The sequence below is a fragment of the Panulirus ornatus genome, chromosome 13 (assembly GCF_036320965.1).
Source record: "Panulirus ornatus isolate Po-2019 chromosome 13, ASM3632096v1, whole genome shotgun sequence".
Classification (NCBI taxonomy): Eukaryota; Metazoa; Arthropoda; class Malacostraca; order Decapoda; family Palinuridae; genus Panulirus; species Panulirus ornatus.
The window spans coordinates 11,799,531-11,820,983 of NC_092236.1; the positions used below are offsets into that span (position 1 = coordinate 11,799,531).

Below are 21,453 nucleotides of genomic sequence, written 5' to 3' on the forward strand. Positions count from 1 at the left end.
CTTTGTTTCACGTTCCATCACTGAGGCTGATGCAGTAGTGATGATAAGATACATAAACTGAATGAAAGAAAATATGAAATAAAATTTATTATGCCATTGGTCTAATCCCCAGCCTGACTCCTCTGGTACCGTCATATCTGCATTTATACCCACTTGCCATTTCGTTTCGTACTGTTTTGTCCATGATTCGCTGATAGTGTTAGTGTTCGAGCTAACACTGTTCGTGTAGGAGCTGACAGTGCTGGTGTGAGAGCTACCAGTACTGGTATATTGGAGCTGACGGTGCTACTTTGAGGGTACTGGTGTGATGAAGCTGACAATTGCTGGTGTTAGAGCTGACAGTGTTGATGGTGTCGGTGCTGACATTACTGGTGTGAATAGTACCAGTATTGGTGTTGGAGATGACAGTGTTGTTCTTGGGGGCTGACAGTGTCGTCATGAGCGCTATAACCACTGATATTGAAGCTGACAGTGTTGGTTTTACTGCAGGCAGTGGCTCCGGGCACGTCACGTCAGCCAGGACTAACCAGGCAAGTGGTAGAGGAGGAAGATTTAACCTAAAACGTGACCCAGAGCTGGTTGGTCAGGTCATCCTCGACTGACTCATCGAGTGACTCTGGGAACGTCACGTCAGCCAGGACTAACCAGGCAAGTGGTAGAGGAGGAAGATTTAACCTAAGACGTGACCCAGAGCTGGTTGGTCAGGTCATCCTCGACTGACTCATCGAGTGACCCCGTACTACCCAAGGTGGAGGGGAGACGGTTCATCCGGCTGGTGGCAAGACTGATCACGGGGGCGGGGGAGGCTGATGCATTGTAATGGCAATGATGTCGAGTCTTCCAGTCAGGGGGAACAATATCTCCTCCTGCCTACCCCCTTCTCTCCACCTGGTCCCGGGCGCGGGCCGACACGCGCCGGCCGTCCCGCGCCACGTCGAGGCGTGTGGGTCGCGGCCCCGGGCGAGAGTGCACACCCGGTGAAAGGTTCGGAGTGAAAGGGCGAGACGGGTCACCGCCGGGGCCGACCACCGCCGCTCCCAGGCCGGATAAGGTCACTGCCAGGGCCCCCGCCGTCCCTCACGGCTTGGGTGAGGTCACTGCCAGGGTCCCGCCGTCCCTCACGGCTTGGGTGAAGTCACTGCCAGGGCTCAGCCGTCCCTGAAAACTCAGGTGCGGTCACGGCGACGACCTCAACTCACTCCTGCGGAAAGGTTACTTGACTCTGTCGTGCTCGGAATGACTCCATGTTTTTACCCGAGGGAACACCTTTCCCTCTTTTTTTTGTGAGGCAGGATTTTTTTTCTTTTTTTTAGGGGGTTGGGGAGTTGTTTTTCTAGTGGTGTGAGTGAGGGTGTGAGGTGCGTAGCGCCACCGGGTGGCCAGGATCTGCCCCAGCACCCGGATGTGACGCTGGCAGGTGATGGTTCCTCTTAAGGAAGTGACGGGTCTTTTAAGGGTATATAATACTAGTGTCATGAGGTTGTTGGACTGCCACCTTTGTTGTATATGTGAACTTAACTAGATTATGGACCTCTGTTGTGGTGTAGCGGTGAGCATTGCTGACTGTGACTCGGCCACGAGCCGCACGGTAACGAGCCCGCATGGGTTTGAATTTTGGTCGAGGTAGTCTGTCTGCAGTCAGTCCAGGTTTTCATCCAGCTCCGTAGTGCTGGTCGATAAATAGGGTGCCTGGCTCAAACTAGGGTATCTATCTATCTATACTTTGTCGCTGTCTCCCGCATTTGCGAGGTAGCGCAAGGAAACAGACGAAAGAAATGGCCCAACCCCCCCCCATACACATGTACATACACACGTCCACACACGCAAATATACATACCTACACAGCTTTCCATGGTTTACCCCAGACGCTTCACATGCCTTGATTCAATCCACTGACAGCACGTCAACCCCTGTATACCACATCGCTCCAATTCACTCTATTCCTTGCCCTCCTTTCACCCTCCTGCATGTTCAGGCCCCGATCACACAAAATCTTTTTCACTCCATCTTTCCACCTCCAATTTGGTCTCCCTCTTCTCCTCGTTCCCTCCACCTCCGACACATATATCCTCTTGGTCAATCTTTCCTCACTCATTCTCTCCATGTGCCCAAACCATTTCAAAACACCCTCTTCTGCTCTCTCAACCACGCTCTTTTTATTTCCACACATCTCTCTTACCCTTACGTTACTTACTCGATCAAACCACCTCACACCACACATTGTCCTCAAACATCTCATTTCCAGCACATCCATCCTCATATATATATATATATATATATATATATATATATATATATATATATATATATATATATTGTTCTTAATGCTTGTCAGTAGAGTTGTGATGTGTCTTAGGTAAGGCCAATGATGAGGATCTGAGGAGTCGAAGATCAGGACCCAAACCCTCTGTCACGACGGCTCAACTATTGGCCTTTCACCTGACCTTAATGAATCAGGGAAGAAGCTTCGAAGTCATGACTAAGGGTCCTACGGTCGTGCTGGAGGGGTCGTACCGTCGTGCTGGAGGGGTCGCACCCTCGTGCTCAAGAAGCAGCATTTGTCACCTGCTCGTCTTCTCTAGGGTTACCAGCAGCTTGCTGGTTCGGCTTCTGGTGAGAATTTCTTAGCCTTGTATATATTTATGAATGTTCTGTTTATTCTAACATAATTTCCAGTACTCCTTTGCTGCTGGTACCTCTGCGGTGGCGCCTCAGGCTGCGGTACTGTGTATAATAAGTGTAATAATCCCTAGTGTTCGTGACCAGAACAGTCAGGAGCTGGTGGAGTGAGGCTACACCAGTGGGTCAGCACACGCGTTCCTCCTGCCTGCAACCCACAAGCCAACCCACGCACCATATCACCTCCACCACCGCACCACACACACACACACACACACACACACACACACACACACACCTCACTTGGCTTACCGATGAAATTTGCTTGCAGTATTGCCCTTATGGAATCGACTGTTTACCAGAGTCGTATTGCCCCCACCTGAGCCAGGAGATTACTGGTTCAAGCTGACCTTTTAGCCCGAGAAAGCTGTGCAACTGGTACGCAACCCGACGATAAACATATTTCTGTCCCACGCATGCAACGCGGGGCATCGCAGAGCCACCAGACCAGTGTGTGTACCGGCAGCCGGCCGACTCCAGAAACTACCCGCTGCATCCCAGAGAGATAGAGCATATTGCATAGCGCTCCACCCGTCCGTCCTGCGACATTTTCTGTACAAAGTGGACGGAAAGGTCCAGGAACTGACGTCTCGTGTGCAAACGTGTGTGTCTGTGTGTAATTGATATTTACTGAGTACTAGAGAGGAGTTTTACACTGGCTCTGTGCTACGAGTCTCTTGAACTTTCTCTCTCATACAGCTTTTTAAACTTTTTACGCTGTCAACATTCATAGCTTCATTACATAGCTCATTGTGCTTATCTGTTACTTTGTGACTAAAACTACTTTGTTATATTATTATTTAACGTTTCTTGTTTGATTTCATGTTATGTCCTCTGATTGTTGTTCCATCTCTGCATCTCTCTAAGAACCGTCGGCTGCTGACATTCAAACTGGATTAGAAACTTGAGGGTTGTAATCACATGAACTCTTACACTTATCCCTTTAGTAGCAGACAAGTTAATGGCCAGGGATCCTCCCCTCGCTGTAACTCAGCTCTCTCAGTTCTTGCACTATCTTTGATCCCTCCTCTGGACCTTCCCTATTATTCTTGACGCAACTTGAGAGGTATATTCTAGTTTCAGTCTGATGTACTTCGTAAAGATGTGTGTGTGTGTGTGTGTGTGTGTGTGTGTGTGTGTGTGTGTGTTATGGCGTGCGTATGAATGTATGCGTGTCGTCGTGTGGATCCATGAATGTATGCATTTCTACGTGTGAATGTATATGTTTCTTGAGAGTGGATGCATGACTAGATATACATGTTTCTACATAAGGTGTGCGAGTATCTGAAGTGTCACTCTTCGCCTTTGAACAGCTCATGTGTTGGAAAGCATTGGTAACCTGAAATTGTGGAAGAAAATAAGAATCAATTACCTTTCCGGTACGTTTTATCTGACTGGTGTCATTGCTGGGTCATGTGCGACCTCTCGTGTGGCTTTGACGGAGCTTGAGTGACTCCAGGTGAGTTAGAAGGGGACGCCCTGAGGAGACCAGTGGCTGGAGGGCTCCCAGATGGGCTGTGCACCAGCCTTTAGAGGGCTGCTGCTGCTGCTGCTGCTGATACAAGGGGACCAGCGCCCTGAGTTTAGTCTCACGAGAAGTTAATTCACCAGAGTTTTCTTTGAGCAGATTTTCCTTTCACGTGAGACACTCTCGTACCCTCAGGAAAGGAAAAAGAAACTGGTTTTGCTCTCTGTCTGACTTGGGTGAATGAGACCTCTGGTGTGGCATGCAGAGTTCACAGACCCTCTTCCCCATGACGCGTATCCGTAAGCATCTGCGCGCCCGCTGTGCCGAGCGCCGTAGCTGTGAGGTTATTAAATCATGATTTCCCTCACTTCTGGAGGAACATGAAGATTTTCACCGATGTGTGCGTCCTCCCACTTTGACGTGAAGATGAATGGACGAAAACTGTCTCGCTGACTACAACATCTTTCAGGAGAACAGGAGAGAAGAGTCTAGAACATTTTGATGGCTGTTCCATATCATTCTCTAACGTTGTTCGAACAAATGAACTTGTTCTTGTTTGTCTTTGTGATGATCAGTGCTGCAGGGTCGTGCTGTCTGCACTGTGCAAGTTATTCCGTTCCCTGTTGGTCGTGAGGACGGGATTCCGACTGTAGAATATGTAATTACCGGAGGGATTTTCACATATCTAACCCCACACCCTTACGTTTCAACATGATTCAGAAACACGCACAGGAAGACGAAGATGAGTGTACACTAAACCCTATTGTATCACAGTGTATTTCAGTTTGGACGGAGTTTGTTGAATCTTTGACCAGTCTCTCAAGTGTGTGTCTTCCTACTTAGCATCTCTCCAGACGTTGTTTCCGTCAGGCCCCCTTCCAGCGCCGGTCTGCTGCTGCTGCTGCTGATCCATCTTTGGACGGTCCGTGCGCCGCCTGGCCATCACCTCTCCGCCACACACAAATTTTCGTCGATAGTTTCTCCCCTTAAGTAACGACGAAGCTCCCTGGGAGCCGGCAGTGTGTGTGTTCTCGTAGATCTCTCACACTTGTAGGCGTGATGTATTGGGTCACTCGACGTCATGTTTGTACTCCCACAAGCAGAAGTAATGACTGTGTCACTTCCCCTCCCTCCTCTTCCCTCCTCCCTGTGCCCTCCCCACACATCCCCCGAGAGCCGCACCCTCAACTATCACCCCGGCAATCCTGGTCCGGCCCGTTGGGGGGAAAGTTACCATACCATAATAGAAGACGCCGGGGAAAATTTCGGCCTGCAAGACTTTCATATCAAACTGCTGTTGTGCCTCGGTAGAGTCAGGCTGACCCGTGCTGTCCAGGCGCGCTTAAAGGGCGGACGAGTGAACCTGGTGCCTGCTCAGTGGTGGTGGGGGTCTTCCAGCCCGGCCCAACGCCGGCACCTGCAGCAGGACATCGTCGGAGGACCGTTGGATATTTCAGTTCGTACAAAGAAGAAATTGAAAATCTTTGTCTCAATGATATTCACTGGCGAATGATAATAATAATGATAACAATAATAATAATGATAATAATGATTATAATAATAATAATGATAATAATAATAATAATAATAATAATTGTAATAATAATAATATTAATAATGATAGTAATAATAATAAAGATAATGATAATAATAATAATGATAATGATGATAATAATAATAATGATAATAATAATAATGACAATGATAATAGTAATAATAATAATAATAATAATAATAATAATAATAATAATAATAATAGTAATGATAATTTTGCGAAGTAACACGGATCAAATCCATTGGGCAGGACTGGCTGGCGTGCACGCTGGGTTTCATGCATTACTCACGTACAGGAAAATTATGTTTCCTCTGTCGTCATTCGATATATAGGATCTCAACCTTCCTGGAATCACACTAAAAACTGAGAATTCTGCCACCCTGGAATCGCACCAAAAATGAGAACTGTGCTTCTCTCCAATCTCACTAAAGATCTGAAAATGCGTCGTAGTAAGTGATTTTTCGCGAGAGTGCAAGTCTCCCTCGTGAGCCTACAGTAACCCGCTCTGCCCACACACACTACAGTGTTGCTGCAGTCACTGTTAGGTTGTATAGCACAGTAGGATTGGCGACTCCGATGAGTGTTTACATCCACATGGTCAGGTGACAGGGAGAGTCTTTACCACTGTGAGGGGCCGCCCTTGCGAGTGTACTTCAAGTACTCTGCTGCGCCCACTGGGAAAGACGAGGTTATTTGTGGTATATTTACACTTTCTAACATCGTCACACACCAAGTACATCGCATTAGATAGTGTCACACTGTGCCACTTCTCGTAATGCTGAGACATATATCATTTTGAAGATTAAAAGGAATGCTGAGCAAGGCCTTAGCGGTGGCAAGGGGGCTGGAGAAGTGTAGCAGCTGAGGCGACAGCGGTGTTGGGTGGACCGGTGGGCCTCAGAGGGAACGTCAGGAGCGGAGACAACAAGTGTGTGTTGTCGGACCTGGTGTGGGGACTGTGTAGCACAACACTGCCACCACCAGCAGCTCCGAGTAATGCCCTGCACGAGTGGTTGGTCTTGGTGCAGGGACTGTGGTACGACATCACCGGCACCAGATCACTCGGTGCAAAAGATTGTAGATATCCAGGGATGGTTTTAATCAGCGTTGTTACACCCCAATACGTGCAGATGAACTGATACACCGATGACCTTGGGCAGACACGTTTACGCAAGGACGCAAACAGACACAGTCTTACACACACACACCACGCACACAGGAAGTAACAGTAATTCAGATAAGTGTACACTCAAAATGATACGAAAAATGCGACCAGCGCTTACCACACTCGTACGCGACCACACACTACTGCAGCCACACTCAATGCAGATGATCATATCCTCACTAGAGTTAACGTAGGAAGACACAGCCATCTCCTAGGTGGTGAACATCGTTCAGCTGGTGCAGTGTGGGTGTTGGTGTCATTAAGCTGCCGGTCTGCACCACTGACCTATAGTCACAACGCCACAAGGTCAACGCAAGAATAGCCATGTCAGTTATGGATGCATTTCGGAATATTTCCTTTACAATGTGTGTCAACGCTTTGCTTGCAAAAGCTGCCAGCAATCTGCTGTTGGTTTTTGTCCATATTTTTGTGCTGTGTTGGTGGTGGGTTGGTGCTGTGATGAATGTTGTTGTAGTGAAAATAGTGGCGCGGGGCGGGCGGCCCGTCCACGGTGACCCACATAGCGAGCAGTTAGGCTCTCGTCCAGGGTACGAACCCCTGCTCTCCAGCAACCAGGTGTCACCTCTCCAGCTCCTCCCACAATGCCCCGATGCGCAACACCTCCCCGCGACCTCCCCGCCCTCGCTCGCACCTCCACGCTACGAAAGTTGCTCTTCTCGAACGTCATCTCGGCCGTCGTTAGAATGACGCAGAGAAGCGCTACCTGTAGTTGGCTCGCGTGATTCGTGTTACACCCTACGTTAAGGCTTCAGTATATATGCTTCCTTGTGTATCGAAAACCAGCTTCATCCTCCCATCAGGCTCATGATCACCGACACTCCAATCATTTTTTTCTTTAACCTGTCGCCAAACTTTGCATCTGGATTACAAGCAGGCTCCTTGCGACGCAGGGACCTTGTCGCAACACATACCCTTCTATGGGGCAAATCTAACGAATTTCTGTCTCTCTCTCTTGACGGTAGAGTCCAGTCAGCAGGTCACCCAGAGTGTGGGATACATGCCGACGATGGCTTCTGGAGAGCACCCTCAACGAACACCCTGAGACTCCCGTATAGGAAACAATGTTCGATGGTTGTACCGCTGCAGGAGGCAAGGTAACACCAGCAGACACAAGGGCAGCATTCAGCACGGTAGTGAGGGAAGTATCGCGAGTGGATCTGATGATGGAGCGCCTGTCGCACAGTAGCAGCAGCAGTGGCAGACGATCTGGCTGGCCTCCGTCTCGCTCAGCGATGTCAACGTCTCTCCCCCCCCCCCCCCCCATCACACACACACACACACACACACACCCAACACTTATCTTTCCCGTGGTATTTGCACACACGTGGTGACGCGTGCACACAAAGGATTGGTCAGCCCCGACTTTCCCCTTGAGTGGCCTCAGTAAAACTGGGTACCAGCGAGGTCCCGGACGCAGCCATCGCCTGAGATACCATTCATCAGACTCAATGATTATTTTTAATCACCGATGACGTCACTATGTAATTAAAAGATCTCATTAGCGATTGGAGGAGCGGCATTGATGAAGGGATTGTTTGGGATATTGAATACTGGTCATGCCTGAGGTGACCCCCGGAAATAATGCCGGTGGGGCCTTATGTGGAGCAGTAATTAATATGTGACCTCTAGTGACCTACAAATGGTGGGAGCAGTGTCCCCGGGTGACTCAGCATGACCCGACTGAATGACCTGAGTGACACAGCAGATGAGGGAAGACACCCACCCATCCCTCCTCCCTTCCATGGCCACCAGACGGCGAGGCAGATGAAACAGGTGAACGTGGACGGCTTAGAAACGTCCGCTGGAGGCCACTTCTTGTCGCTCTGCCGGCGGGCCATTGCTCTCGCCCTCACACATTCTTGATGCCCAGACACAGGACGGGATAGACGAGTGCCAGTCTCGTCGCTCTCGTGTAACGCTTAGAAACTCCTTAAGATTCGAAACTGAACTACTTCCCTCCCCCGGTGGTGCTGTGCTCCGCCCCGTTCTGAGGCGTCCGTCATTGGTCGGGGAGGCTACAGGCGAAGTGCATACCACGTCCGCTGTAGTGTCACAGCCGAGGGTCGTGCGGGATAAAGATATGTTCCCGAGACTGTGGTGCAGATCTCACCAGCTCGCCGGCAGTCTCCCGAACCTCATGTGATTCGAATGCTACACGCGCTGAAAAATTGCTTGCTGAACGGACGTAGTGGATGAGAAAGGCACGTGAGATGAAAATATCTCCCGTGTGATGCGAGTGTGAGGAAATCCCGCGAGAGAGATCCTTGAAAGTTGAAGATAGATTGAATTACCAAAGCTTAACCCAACTCCACCCTCGTTCCACCTGACACACACACACACACACACACACACACACACACACACACACGCACACACACACACACACACACACACACACAGACACACACACCGATCGGGCAAAAAAGGCAAAGAACACGACAGAAACCAAAGATTAGAACGACCTTTTCGGTGTGATAAACCTTACTTCGCTTGACGCTGAGTGCCTTCGTCTGTTACCTGAAAGTCACTGTACACACGACATTCGATCGAATGTAAATGCGTTAGAAAATGTTATCTAAACTTATTGCAGTGGAAAGTAGAAAAAGTATTCGGCATGCATTTGAATTTCTCTTTGCAAGGACAAGAAACTTAAAAGAAATTCGTGGCAAGTTTTGTGATACTCGATGATCAAGTGCGACATAAGTCATTCCACTTGGTAAGTCTGCACAACAGTCGCTACCGAGACCATGAAGACTCCTGCATAAACTCATGATCACAGACGCCAGCAGATACTCCGACCACCAGGCCATTTACTACAGTCACCAGCAGATCTATCAGCCACCAGGCCATTGACTACAGTCACCAGCAGATCTATCAGCCACCAGGCCATTTACTACAGTTACCAGCAGATCTATCAGCCACCAGGCCATTTAATACAGTCACCAGCAGATCTATCAGCCACCAGGCCATTGACTACAGTCACCAGCAGATCTATCAGCCACCAGGCCATGTATTATTACTCCTGGTCACCTAGGTCCCAACTGCAGGGAGTCGTCACTTCTCATTCACTAGAGGTCACCAAGGTGGTCGCGGTTACAGGCGGCAAAGTAATAACCCGTAACCCTCCCGGGTCTTGGAGGAGCAGGTGTACCACAGCTGACGAAGGTGCTGCAGTAGGAGCATTGTTTCCGCAAATCGTCGGTTCTGAAACTTGGTATGGCGGGTTATCCGCCACTCTGAAGCACCACACAGTCCACCAGCCTTGTAACGCTAAGCTGCCCGCACGGACTTTTACGACCCGCGTCCGTAATGCGAACCGTGTCTAAGGTAACACACACACACACACACACACACACACACACACACACACCCAGCCTCTGCACCACGACGGCACAGTCAGGTGGAAGGGATGTCGGCTCGTGATGTGACCATATTAAGGCAGATTTCCCCGCGCTGCCTACACTCGCCACCTCTCATGTTAAGCTGGAACCGCATGTTCCAAACCCTTTGATATCTAATGAAACATTTATTGTTCAGGACGAAGTGGTTTCTCGCAGCCCGTCACATAATTTTTGTACGTTAACGACTGCTCACAAACTCGTGGGAGCCGTACACACAGGGGAAGCAACCGCGCGTGAAATGAATAGTATTTAAGAGATAGCATGGAAAGGAAATGCTTTGACATGTGCATTGTGGTGAAATCAATGACGACACTGTATGCACAAGTGACGTATGCAAAATGGGCACGATGTCCGGTTAGGTGTGGCAGGTAACATGCAGGAGCTGGCACAGGCAGGTCAGATGCCGGGCTAGAGGAACAAGAGGTTGAGGTAGAAGGACTGGGGCTAGGCATGGCGTGGGCTGGAGCTAGGGTAGATACAGAATTTAAGTATAGGTAGGGAGTGTAGGAGGGAAGCAAAGAAGGGAATGGAACACTGCTGTGTCTGCTGGGGCAGACACAACAGATGGCTGCGACCGGCAGACGGTGCCTGAGAGGGTGAGTACTGATGACAGCATACGACGCCTCGAGGGAAGATGACGTCTTGCGGGTGAGGAGGAGGAGGAGGTCCGGGGCGGCCTTGTCCTTTCTTCGGCCGAGGTCACTTTCTCCCCTGACCGCCGCTGGTGCGACTTTTCACCCGGAAGCGTTGCCCTGACCCACCCCTCCCACCACACAACCCCGGGTGACCCTCCTACCCAAACCCGTCCCCCCTCTCCCCCCTTTCCCTCCTCCATCTGATACCACAACTTACACCGATGCCGTCGCTCCAAGCCCCTCCCAACAGCGACCCAACCCCCCCTCCTCTGTGTCACGCTTTCTCGTTCGTGGATGCACGACGAATGTGAGACAAAGGAGGAATCAAAGCCAGAGAGCCGCTAAAGAAACAAGAGGAGGGAGGGAGGGCTGGAACAAAGGGGTCAGACTATGAAGACACGATTATAATAATCAGTAAAATCCGTGTGTCGGATGGGACGTGGGTGTCGCTCAGGTAGAAGCCCTTGCGACACGGCGCCTCCCACGTATTCAGACTCTGTAGGGAAGGTGTATCGTGGTGATATCACCTACATTACAGGGAAACAGCTGGTACTATTTGTGGTCTTGTTAGAATCTCAAGATACGTTATCTATAACATTAATAGGACATTGATCAACCTGGGAAAACATCTTTTTTTTTCTAGACCGAACGTTGTATGGTTTTGAAGGTCTGGATCCATAGGGCGAATATAAACATTGCATGTATATCATTTGGATAAGCTAAACAAACGCGTTTCTATCGTCGATTTTACATACTTCAGGAAAGCAAATTATCCTGATGGCACAGTGCACCGATCACGAGAAGGTGGGACTGATATTGCTCCATAGTTCGGGAAGAAAGCGAGAGGAAAGCATGTCAGGTAATTCACACAGAAAGCAAGACAGAATACCTACGCTGAGGTGAGTGTTGCCCCTCTTAAGAAGCGTTCACACAAATAGTCGCTGAAAGAAAAACGTTCACAGAAATAGTCGCTGGTGAACTGACGTGTGCACGGCTGTTGATGGTGTAAGTAGATTAAGAATAAATCGTGTATTTTTCATTTTTGGATCCATACCTCAGGGAAACTCGACATAACAGTTAAGAGTGTAGTTGCGAGGGAATGAGGCATTTATTTGTCTGTTCGTGGCGCTACTTTTCTAAGTCAGAAAACGGCGATATATATATATATATATATATATATATATATATATATATATATATATATATATATATATATATATATATATATATATATATATAAATAAAAAATATATATATATATTATATAAATAAAATATATATATATATATATATATATATATATATATATATATATATATATATATATATATATATATATATATATATATAATTTTTACTGTAAAATTTCATACCCTCTGCCGGTAAGAGTCCCGAGAAAAACATGTAAAGATTCCTGCAGGCGCGCATGGCCGTATGAGCAACACACACACACACACACACACACACACACACACACACAGCGTGGGAAGTTAATTATCTTTTGACAGGATTTAATTGTACTGAAACTTTCTTTTTATTGAGAACTTGCCAGGCTAACCTCTCTCTCTCTCTCTCTCTCTCTCTCTCTCTCTCTCTCTCTCTCTCTCTCTCTCTCTCTCTCTCTCTCTCTCTTACACACACACACACACACACACACACACACACACACAGGTTTCTAGCATTCAGCTTCGTCATGTGACTCTCAACGGCATTATTCACAACCCACGTCGTATGTAGGTAGGTAGATAGGTAAATAGGTAGATAGGTAGGTAGGTTTGTTGGTAGGTAGATAGGTAGGTCGGTTGGTACATAGGTAGGTAGGAAGATAGGTAGACACTCTTTTCTTCTCTTCATAAAAAACATAAAGAAAATTATGCCACTAATTTGTTGGAGCAAAGTTTGTCGTGACCTTCATCATGCTGTGGTGGATTTTATTATGGTTGGAAATTGTATACGATGTCAGAGGAGGGGAGCATGGGGGAAGGACTGTGACGGGGTGCGGTTGTGGTGGTGATGGGGGAGGGAGGACTGTCATGGGGATGAAATGGGAGATGATGGTGTTGGGAGGATGTGGTATGGAGTATAGAGAGGAGTAGTGATGGTGGTGACTGTGGGGAGGGGAGGAGAAGTGTGGGAGTGATGGAGTGATTGCCATGGGATGGAGAGGGAGATGTGGTGTTTGCGAGGAAAGGAGAAGTGTGGGAGGGATGGAGTGATTGCCATGGGATGGAGAGGGAGGTGTGGTGTTTGGGGGGCGGGGGAAGAGATATAGTGTGGCTTGAGGAGAGTTGGGTGGGGTGGTGATTGTAATGGGACGAGACAGAGGGAGATGATGGTGGGGCACAGAGGGAATGGTATGGGAAATGAGGGGGGGGGGAGAGGCTGTTGTCTTGGGAGCTTGAAGGTCAAGGTGGGGGGGGGAGATAAGGGCGGCTAGATGGACGACAGCTGGGCGACTGGTAGATGTGCAGAGTGTGGTAGATATAGATAGAGCTCTGATGGTGACGTGTTAACGTAACTGGGGTGGTTATGATTGACTTGGTACTGTACCAGACGAAATACCAGTGGTAACTACGGTAATGAGAGATGACTGAGGTACTGGCATGTCGTGGTGCTTCCCTTCCACCACCACCACCACCCGGCCACACCAGCGGACCCCGGACGCGCCCCGTCCTTGTGACCATGGTCCTCCCCTCCCGCCACGAGTCCGGAACCACTGGCCGCCTTGGCCGCTTGGTTTTTTGCCTCAGGACCTCTGCTTCTCCCCATCAGATTTTTGTCTTTCCTCGGAAGGTGTCTATCGGACAGGTGGACAGAGTCACCAGTTGTGCCATCGGACAGGTAGACAGAGTCACCAGTTGTGCCATCGGACAGGTAGACAGAGTCACCAGTTGTGCCATCGGACAGGTAGACAGAGTCACCAGTTGTGCCATCGGACAGGTAGACAGAGTCACCAGTTGTACGCAGCGTATGAGAGAAGTGTGTGCGAGAGTCATCGCGCACTCACAGGCACACACGTCGCTCGTGAGTTTCACAAAACGTACATTTGTTTGATCACGTCTTCGGGTCCTCCTCGATTTGTCACGCATTCTGAGCATTGTAAGACTTTCCTCCGATTTGTAACGCTCTAGAGCTCCCAACTCCGAGGTGCTGCTGTTCTGTGGGAGCCATTAGTTAATCCCGACACACATGCGATCGTTGTTCTTTACTGAAATCCAGGTTTTTTTTTTTTAAAGGTGGAAGTCCAGTACTTCAGATCGGGTCGTTGGCACCAGCTCTCGAGAGAATCTCTGGACGTTATTACGACGTCCAGGAAGATCATTCTCTCTAACGGAAACTGTGGCAACCGAGACGTTTAATCGTCCCACTCAGCACCAAAGGCTCCTTGAAGTCGCTGAAGAAAGCAGCAGTATCTGCAGGCGGCCAGTAGTCCAAAACCCAGCCTCACTGGCAGAAAGCACCTTCCTCCTTCGGCAGGAGCATAACATGAGAGAGGAGACCCTAGAAGTACTTATGGTCGGAGGCCAGATGACCCACTTACCACTGATAGGGTATCATCCATTGAATAATTAACATTATGAATTGTATAAGGGGCGTCACACTTCAGGGTGATGCCGTGGTCTTCACGCTATAGTGCATTCCACTGTCATACTGAGAAGCTGAGAATGTCTCGATATGCCACTAGGATCGCCCACGATAAATTTCACTGCTCAGGGTTCGTGAACGAGTAAGCCTTGAGTAAAGTTGTTGGTGGTACGGCCTGGTGGCTGTGGTGAGAGTGGTACCGTCAGTTCGCGCTGGGGAAGGTTACTGGTGATGGTGTTGGAAAAGATACCGATGGTATGTATCAGAGGTGGTGTTTGCTGCTAGTGGTGGGGAAGATACCACTGGTGATAATGTTGGTGGTTTGGACAGTAGGTGCCTCCCACTGGTGGTAAAAGTACCGATGGTGGTTGTGGGTAGTTTTCGTGGTATATATGCACCAGTGGTGGTAGTGGAGGAACCAGTACTGGTGGTGGTAGTGGAGGAACTAGTGCTGGTGGAGGAACCAGTACTGGTGGTGGTAGTGGAGGAACCAGTACTGTTGGTGGATTGTGGAGGAACCAGTGCTGGTGGAGGAACCAGTGCTGGTGGAGGAACCAGTACTGGTGGTGGTAGTGGAGGAACCAGTACTGGTGGTGGTGCGTGCCGGTGAAGGCAGGTGGGCGGGGAGAGAGAAAGTACCTCATGGTCAAGGCTGTATAACGGACGGACAGACTGGCTACGGGTCCCTGGCTCACTGTGAGAGGGAGAGTACACCTCCTCTCCCCACCCCATCCATCCTCTCCCACAGTCCAAGACATTCCTCTGCGCCCCCCCCCCCTCCCTCCCTCCCCACCCCACACATACACACCTTACCCTCCATTACCACAGCTCTGACCTGGCCCACACGACTACAGGGCAGGACAGTCGTCTGTGGTATGTCTCACAGGGTTCCCATGCCACACTCACCACCTCACCATCATGCTAACTCATCAGACGTTGTGGCTGCTGGTGGTAGCGAGGTGATACCACGGGTTTATCCTCCCTTTATCCTCACTGCTAATCTCCGTGCCACACATGAAACCACACATGTGTTACTGTAGCGCGCCAGTGTTCCTTCCCTCTGCATTCCTGTATTCCTCTGTAATAATCTTAATCATAGACTTTTTTTTTCCCTCTCGTCCAGCTTTCTCAGGTGTGAGCATCCCGGGCTGGACTGGTCTAGTACCACTTTCACTGCCAGCTGTCACACATGCAGTTGCCACCGTCGCTGTATCCGAACACTCTATGCCCATTATCCGAGTCACGAATTAAGTTAACTTTCCTCTCTTATGATATTATCTCACTCACTGTCGCTCCGACGTGTCACATCGCACACACACGTCCACCACGTTGTCGGTGATGTTGCCAACACGGGCGGTTGCCCTGTTTTTCCTTTTCCATTTGACAGTTTGTGTTTGCTTCACTGTGTGTTGTCTGCTTTAGGTCCTCTCTGCCACTCGCAGAGTCCTCACATCGCCGTCCTTCCCCTGCTTTCCATTCCACCTGATGACTCTCCTCGGCGCTGGTCATTCCCTTCTTTGTGCATCGTGGCCTCCTGTAGCAGGTACGGCGTAACTCGGTATGGGTGGTGGGTGGAAGGGGCGATTGAGGACACGGTTCCGTCCCAGGCTAAGGCCTGGCCAGTTCTCTATCAACAACAGGTCATGTGAAATGTAAACACAGGTCCCGTTTTCTTCTTCAGATCCTCTTCATTGGTCCTGTTAACTGTTTCGTTATGAGTTAGATTTCTTGGATGTCCTCGCGTGTGTTTCACACTACATGTATAAACATTATACCCACCACGAAGGTACCGCCTCTGCTCTCACGGGCTTGACTCACACCTCGGTCCTCACCCTCTGAGCCACCTGTGGAACATATCCGAATCTCAGGATGATGTGTGGCGGTCTTGGCCGAACGAACGCACGTCGTCCAGGTAGATAACATTAAGACCCAAATTGGAAAGTAGACGCTCGAAGGTGTTGAGAGAACGTATGTTTCTACCACACACACACACACACACACACACACACACACACGCAGTCAGCATGGCTGTTGTTATACGTTCATTCATAACAAGACATACGTAAGAATCTCAAGTCTTAATATCGGATGCTGATTTTTTTTTTTTCTTTTTGCCCCTTTCCATCTTTGTCGGGAGCGGTAGTTATTACCGGCTCCATGACTCGGCAGGCTGAAACCAGTCCCCTAACTGGTAATTAGTAGTCTGAACTTGTACTGGCGAAGTTACCTTCGGCCCAGCTGGGTATTGGCAAGGTAACAACTCCTCGCCTGTTGTAACCTTGTCCGTACATCGAGCTGGATGGCGGGCGACCAGCTGCCGCGTACGTTGGCCCAGCTGGTGACTCCCTCCTTCCTTCCCCCCCGCTGTAGACGTGATTATCATATCAATAACGTGCCTCAGGCGGTGGCAGCTTCTTAGACCCAAGACCAGCTGGGGAGACGGACGGGTGCTCTGCCCCCCTCGCAACCCTGACGTTGCCAGGCGTAGCAGTCTGTGCCTCTGGTCATGTGTCGTGTGTGTGTGTGTGTGTGTGTGTGTGTGGGGTGCAGGCGCGCTTAAAACTTGACCCCTTACAGAAGTGACACGTAACACTTCTCTATTGTAACTTGTGTGACTTTGTTTCGTTTTGAGTAGGACGTCATGACAGCGGGGTCGAAAAGCCTTGATATAGATAGGGTTTGCTTCCTTGGTAGATATAATCTAGTGGTAGAGAGAGAGAGAGAGAGAGAGAGAGAGAGAGAGAGAGAGAGAGAGAGAGAGAGAGAGAGAGAGAGTGTACCCAGAGTTTGATGCGGTGTCACGCACCTTAGGGTGAGGTTTCGTGATGAGCGCAACGGCATCTCTCTGTCATTGGCAGGCAAATACGTTTTATGAGCCTCAGTTCGTGTGATAGGGATGTTGGTACCACGAGAGGCGGACGTGTGTGTGTGTGTGTGTGTGTGTGTGTGTGTGTGTGTGTGTGTGTGTGTGTGTGTTGTGATGATGAGGCTTCTGTCTTTCTCTGCTGCTCTGATGGTCGAATATTCAATTTCATATCGTGGGCGGAACATTATCGTGGCAGAATGATGTAATGTTTGATGAGGTGTGAGATGTGCATATTAACTAAGGAAAAGGAAATATATGGAGCAACACTCCTGAAGTCAAATTTCGTTCATGATGTAGAAGAGAGAAAAGTAGTATTAACTCCTAAGTTTACAGTTACATCCACCACCACGTCTAGCCTGACCTCGACCCGGTTGAACACCAGCCCGATCCCAGCCGGCCCACTGGCCCTGTTCCTCATAGCCAGATGGTGAGCATGGCTTGCCTACGGTTCCCCAAAGGAAGTCGACACAAAACCACGAGTGGCTTTGAGGGACAGGCAAAACGGACGGGCCTCGTGAGTTGGGGGGGAGGAGTGAGTCTTCACGGTCGACTTGCTGCTGTCTTAGTTTGCTGGAAATGTGTTCCTCAAGTGGAGTTGACATGATGGAAATCTTCCCTTATGTTCTAGTGTTGTTTTATGACCTTGGTTGTCAGGATTATCTCGTACGCGGCTCTGCGATGTGAGTTTACATCGACGCCTGAGACTGTGCCTCAGTTTGACGACTGATATTGGAGTTCGGCTCACCCGAGTGTGATCAGCTGAGTGTACAAGATGATGGGTATTGTAGTGGTTGCAGCAGCCGCCTAATTTAACCTCCGTACCATACTGGTGGTAACCAGGCTGGACATTAAGAACCACTACACTGGTAGGTAACTGGGGCACAGGGAAAGACAATCATGACGTGTTTGTGTCACCTCACTGTTTCGTGATGCAAATGAGAGGCACATCCCATGGTAATTACGTGTCGACCTGAATACGGGCATAACAAACGGTTGTATCGTAATACACTCACGTATACAATAGCGCCTCCTCCTTGTACACAAAGACACACGTCCGCTGGTACTTTGCAGTTCAGCTGTGGTGCACTGTAAACTAACACTGATACGCTATGTGTAGTGTTAACACTGCTGATTCAGGCAGGTAATGTACAAGAAAACATTAGCACTAATCGTACGTGTGGCAGTACACTATATGTCTACTCTGGCGCATGTCAGGACAACAGTGTTGTACTGTAAGACGTGACAGATATGCAACAGGACACTGATGGTCTGTGGTGCCGTTACACAGAAGGTGTACATTATGTGTCAGTACACAGTACAGCGACCATGACCCTTGTGTATGATTACCCAGCCTTAGAGGTCAGGTCAAAGGCCAGGACTTGTTACCTAAGGGTCGCACCGTCGGTGGTAAAGGGGTTAAGATGATCAAGTACCTTCGTATGATAGTAATTAACATCTAACGACTCTAGAGGGCTTACATACAAGTGGGAGAGCCTGCAGCCAGTTAGGATATAGTTCAGCAGGGTACGGCGAGAGGTATGAGAACGGCTTGGTAAGAGCAGCGAAGCAGGTCCTAGACGTAGTCATGTCTTACGGACCGATCATGTAAAGAACAGAATCTTACGACGTGTCCCCGAAAAGAACGACGTATCAGTACACAGTAAAATCGCTGCTCGTGCGAGCAACATCTGTCACTCGTAAGACGACTTAGCTCGAGAGCAGATAGCGTCCTACGACGGACGTGTCCCGGGAACAACGGTGTCGTTTAGATGACCTCAACGGGACCCAGTGACCTGTTGTGACCGTCGGGGAGAGGGGAAGTATTATCTGATTACCCCATACGGTAGGTACCGTGTGACCCTCGCCCCTGTTGTTACCATCGGCCTTGCTACACACACACACACACACACACACACACACACACACACACACACACACAGTTACACTCACACACACACACACACACTGTTTATGGAGACCATGAACTTTTCTTCGCGACTGTTACGTACACGAGTTGTTACATCTTAATGAGGTAGTTTATGAGGAGGCATTCTGGTAATTGATGCATCTCTTAACCACCACATAAATCGGATTTAAGTAACCTACCACTAGTCTCTTTAAGATGTGGTAATGTGCGAAAACGCTCAGGATTCTCGCAGTTCCTTTCCCTCGTGCTGTTCGTCCACATTCCTATGACAGAGACGCAGTAGCCACGGTCTGTGCAGTTGCCATAAAGAATGCTTCACTTGTCTGTCAGCACAGTAGTTTGTTGGATGAGAAGTGAAAACAGAATAACGGTTCGAGAGACGCGATGTCTGGTCACCACCAAGTCATACCCGGCGTAACTGTTACCGCAAGTTACAGGTACACCGTCAGGAGAAGCACGATGGCGGAGGACCTACCTGACGAGGAGCTGTCCACTTCCAGGGCTTAAGAGTGTTACCCTCCGCACCGGCGCATCATATACCAGGGGCCGACGAGACGGGGCGCTTGATCCTTCCGCCAGGAGAAGTGACTCAGGCAGACCGATAGTAGTAATGGTGGGGTCAAGAGAGCCGCGAGATGACCCCTTGCTACCCTGTAGTCCCTAGGAAGGACCAAGGTGTGAGTTGACCCGCGTCGTAAACCACGGAACACCGAAGAGAACAGACCCGCTCGCACCACGAGCCAGCCAGAACTGTGGATGCGGCACCTACACCTCCCCCCGGTCCGCTCCTCCACACACACACACACACTTTCACTGGCGACAACAAAGAGGCACCAGCCGGACCAGCCAGTCAGAGGTGGGATCAGGCCGGGGTAGAGAGACAGAGAAAGAGGCAGGGGGTACGAGGTGGGCGTGGCCATTTAGAGAGGAGAGGGTAGCAGGGTCAGGGCGAAGGTACGACACGAGGGTCAGGCGGACCAGCCAAGGAACAAGACCACACGAACCAACCATTCAGTAGCCTCACCCAGGTACTGTCGTAGGATTTCTCCATCAAGATGATATAAAAACTTATAAAGACCTGATGATTATAAAGCTCCCAGTCTAGATGTATCACACACACACACACACACACACACACACACACACACACACACACACACACTCCTTTCTCTTGGTACTTTCTGTTAGACGTCAAACAGCAGGCCAGCAGTGTGAGGCTCAGACATTGTGCAGGACTTGTCTCTCCCTCCCCATTAGGTAACCCCTCACAACCTTATCACTTATCAAGCTTTGAATTACTCAAACACCAGCTCGGTTGGCCCTGCAAACTTCCTGTCTCACTTTCGTATCCTCACCGGTTACATACTTGGCTTTTACTCTCTAACACTTACACCCTCAGCAGCGCTTCCATCCTGACACTTACACCCTCAGCAGCACTTACACTCTAAACACTTACACCCTCAGGTCTTAACCACGTCAGGGTACTCGCCCCAGTGCCAATCCTTCCCAAAATATCATCATTCATACAGCCAACAAACACGTTCAACATTCGCACCTCAAGGACTTTCCCATCTCTCAACACACACTCATCTCTCATCTTTCACACCCTCAGTAATCCAGTCTGTCACATCCCCGACAACACATTCTCAGTACTTGCGTCTGGAGTCGTACATCTCAGTACTCATACCCTATACTGCTCACACCCCAAGACTCAGGTCTCCGCTCATCTCTGCCGCCACACTACTCACAATCTGTACACTGACGGACACCTCCTCCTCCCACCTGATGCCCATTTCTATTCATGTACACACACCCGTGAGACAGCACATACACTTCATGCTTTACACGCCATTATCCCGGTTTATGTTAACACACTTGACGCACCACACACTCACACGCTCGAGCGCACATGCCACCATTGTTCATCCTAGTCAACACTTGTTAAGACTGTGCTCAGCTGGCGTAAGATGACTCCTTTTTCCATTGGGGTAGATGAGGTTACGTATTATTGTAACGAGTTTGGCAATTGTTGTAAACTTGGTCAATGTCTTTTTTCCCTCGGGTTCTGGAGGAGCCCAGAGCGAACGCGCCCCTTGAGGAGTGTCTAAACTCCTCGAGCACGACGGTACGAACCCTTGACCACGCCGGCAC

At 49.4% G+C, this 21,453-nt stretch overlaps 1 protein-coding gene across 4 annotated transcripts in view; it reads right to left on the reverse strand.

Annotated features, from left to right (window-relative positions):
* Positions 1-21,453, reverse strand: part of LOC139752756 (uncharacterized) — a 112,653-nt gene that overhangs the window by 27,427 nt on the left and 63,773 nt on the right. For 2 of the 4 annotated variants that reach the window (XM_071668640.1, XM_071668638.1), the window contains exon 1: positions 19,778-20,102. The exons of the other annotated variants lie outside the window; for them this stretch is intronic. The gene's annotated coding sequence lies outside the window, so the exon portion shown is untranslated. Of the gene's footprint in view, positions 1-19,777; positions 20,103-21,453 lie in introns of those variants that run through there. 4 annotated transcript variants of the gene reach the window in all.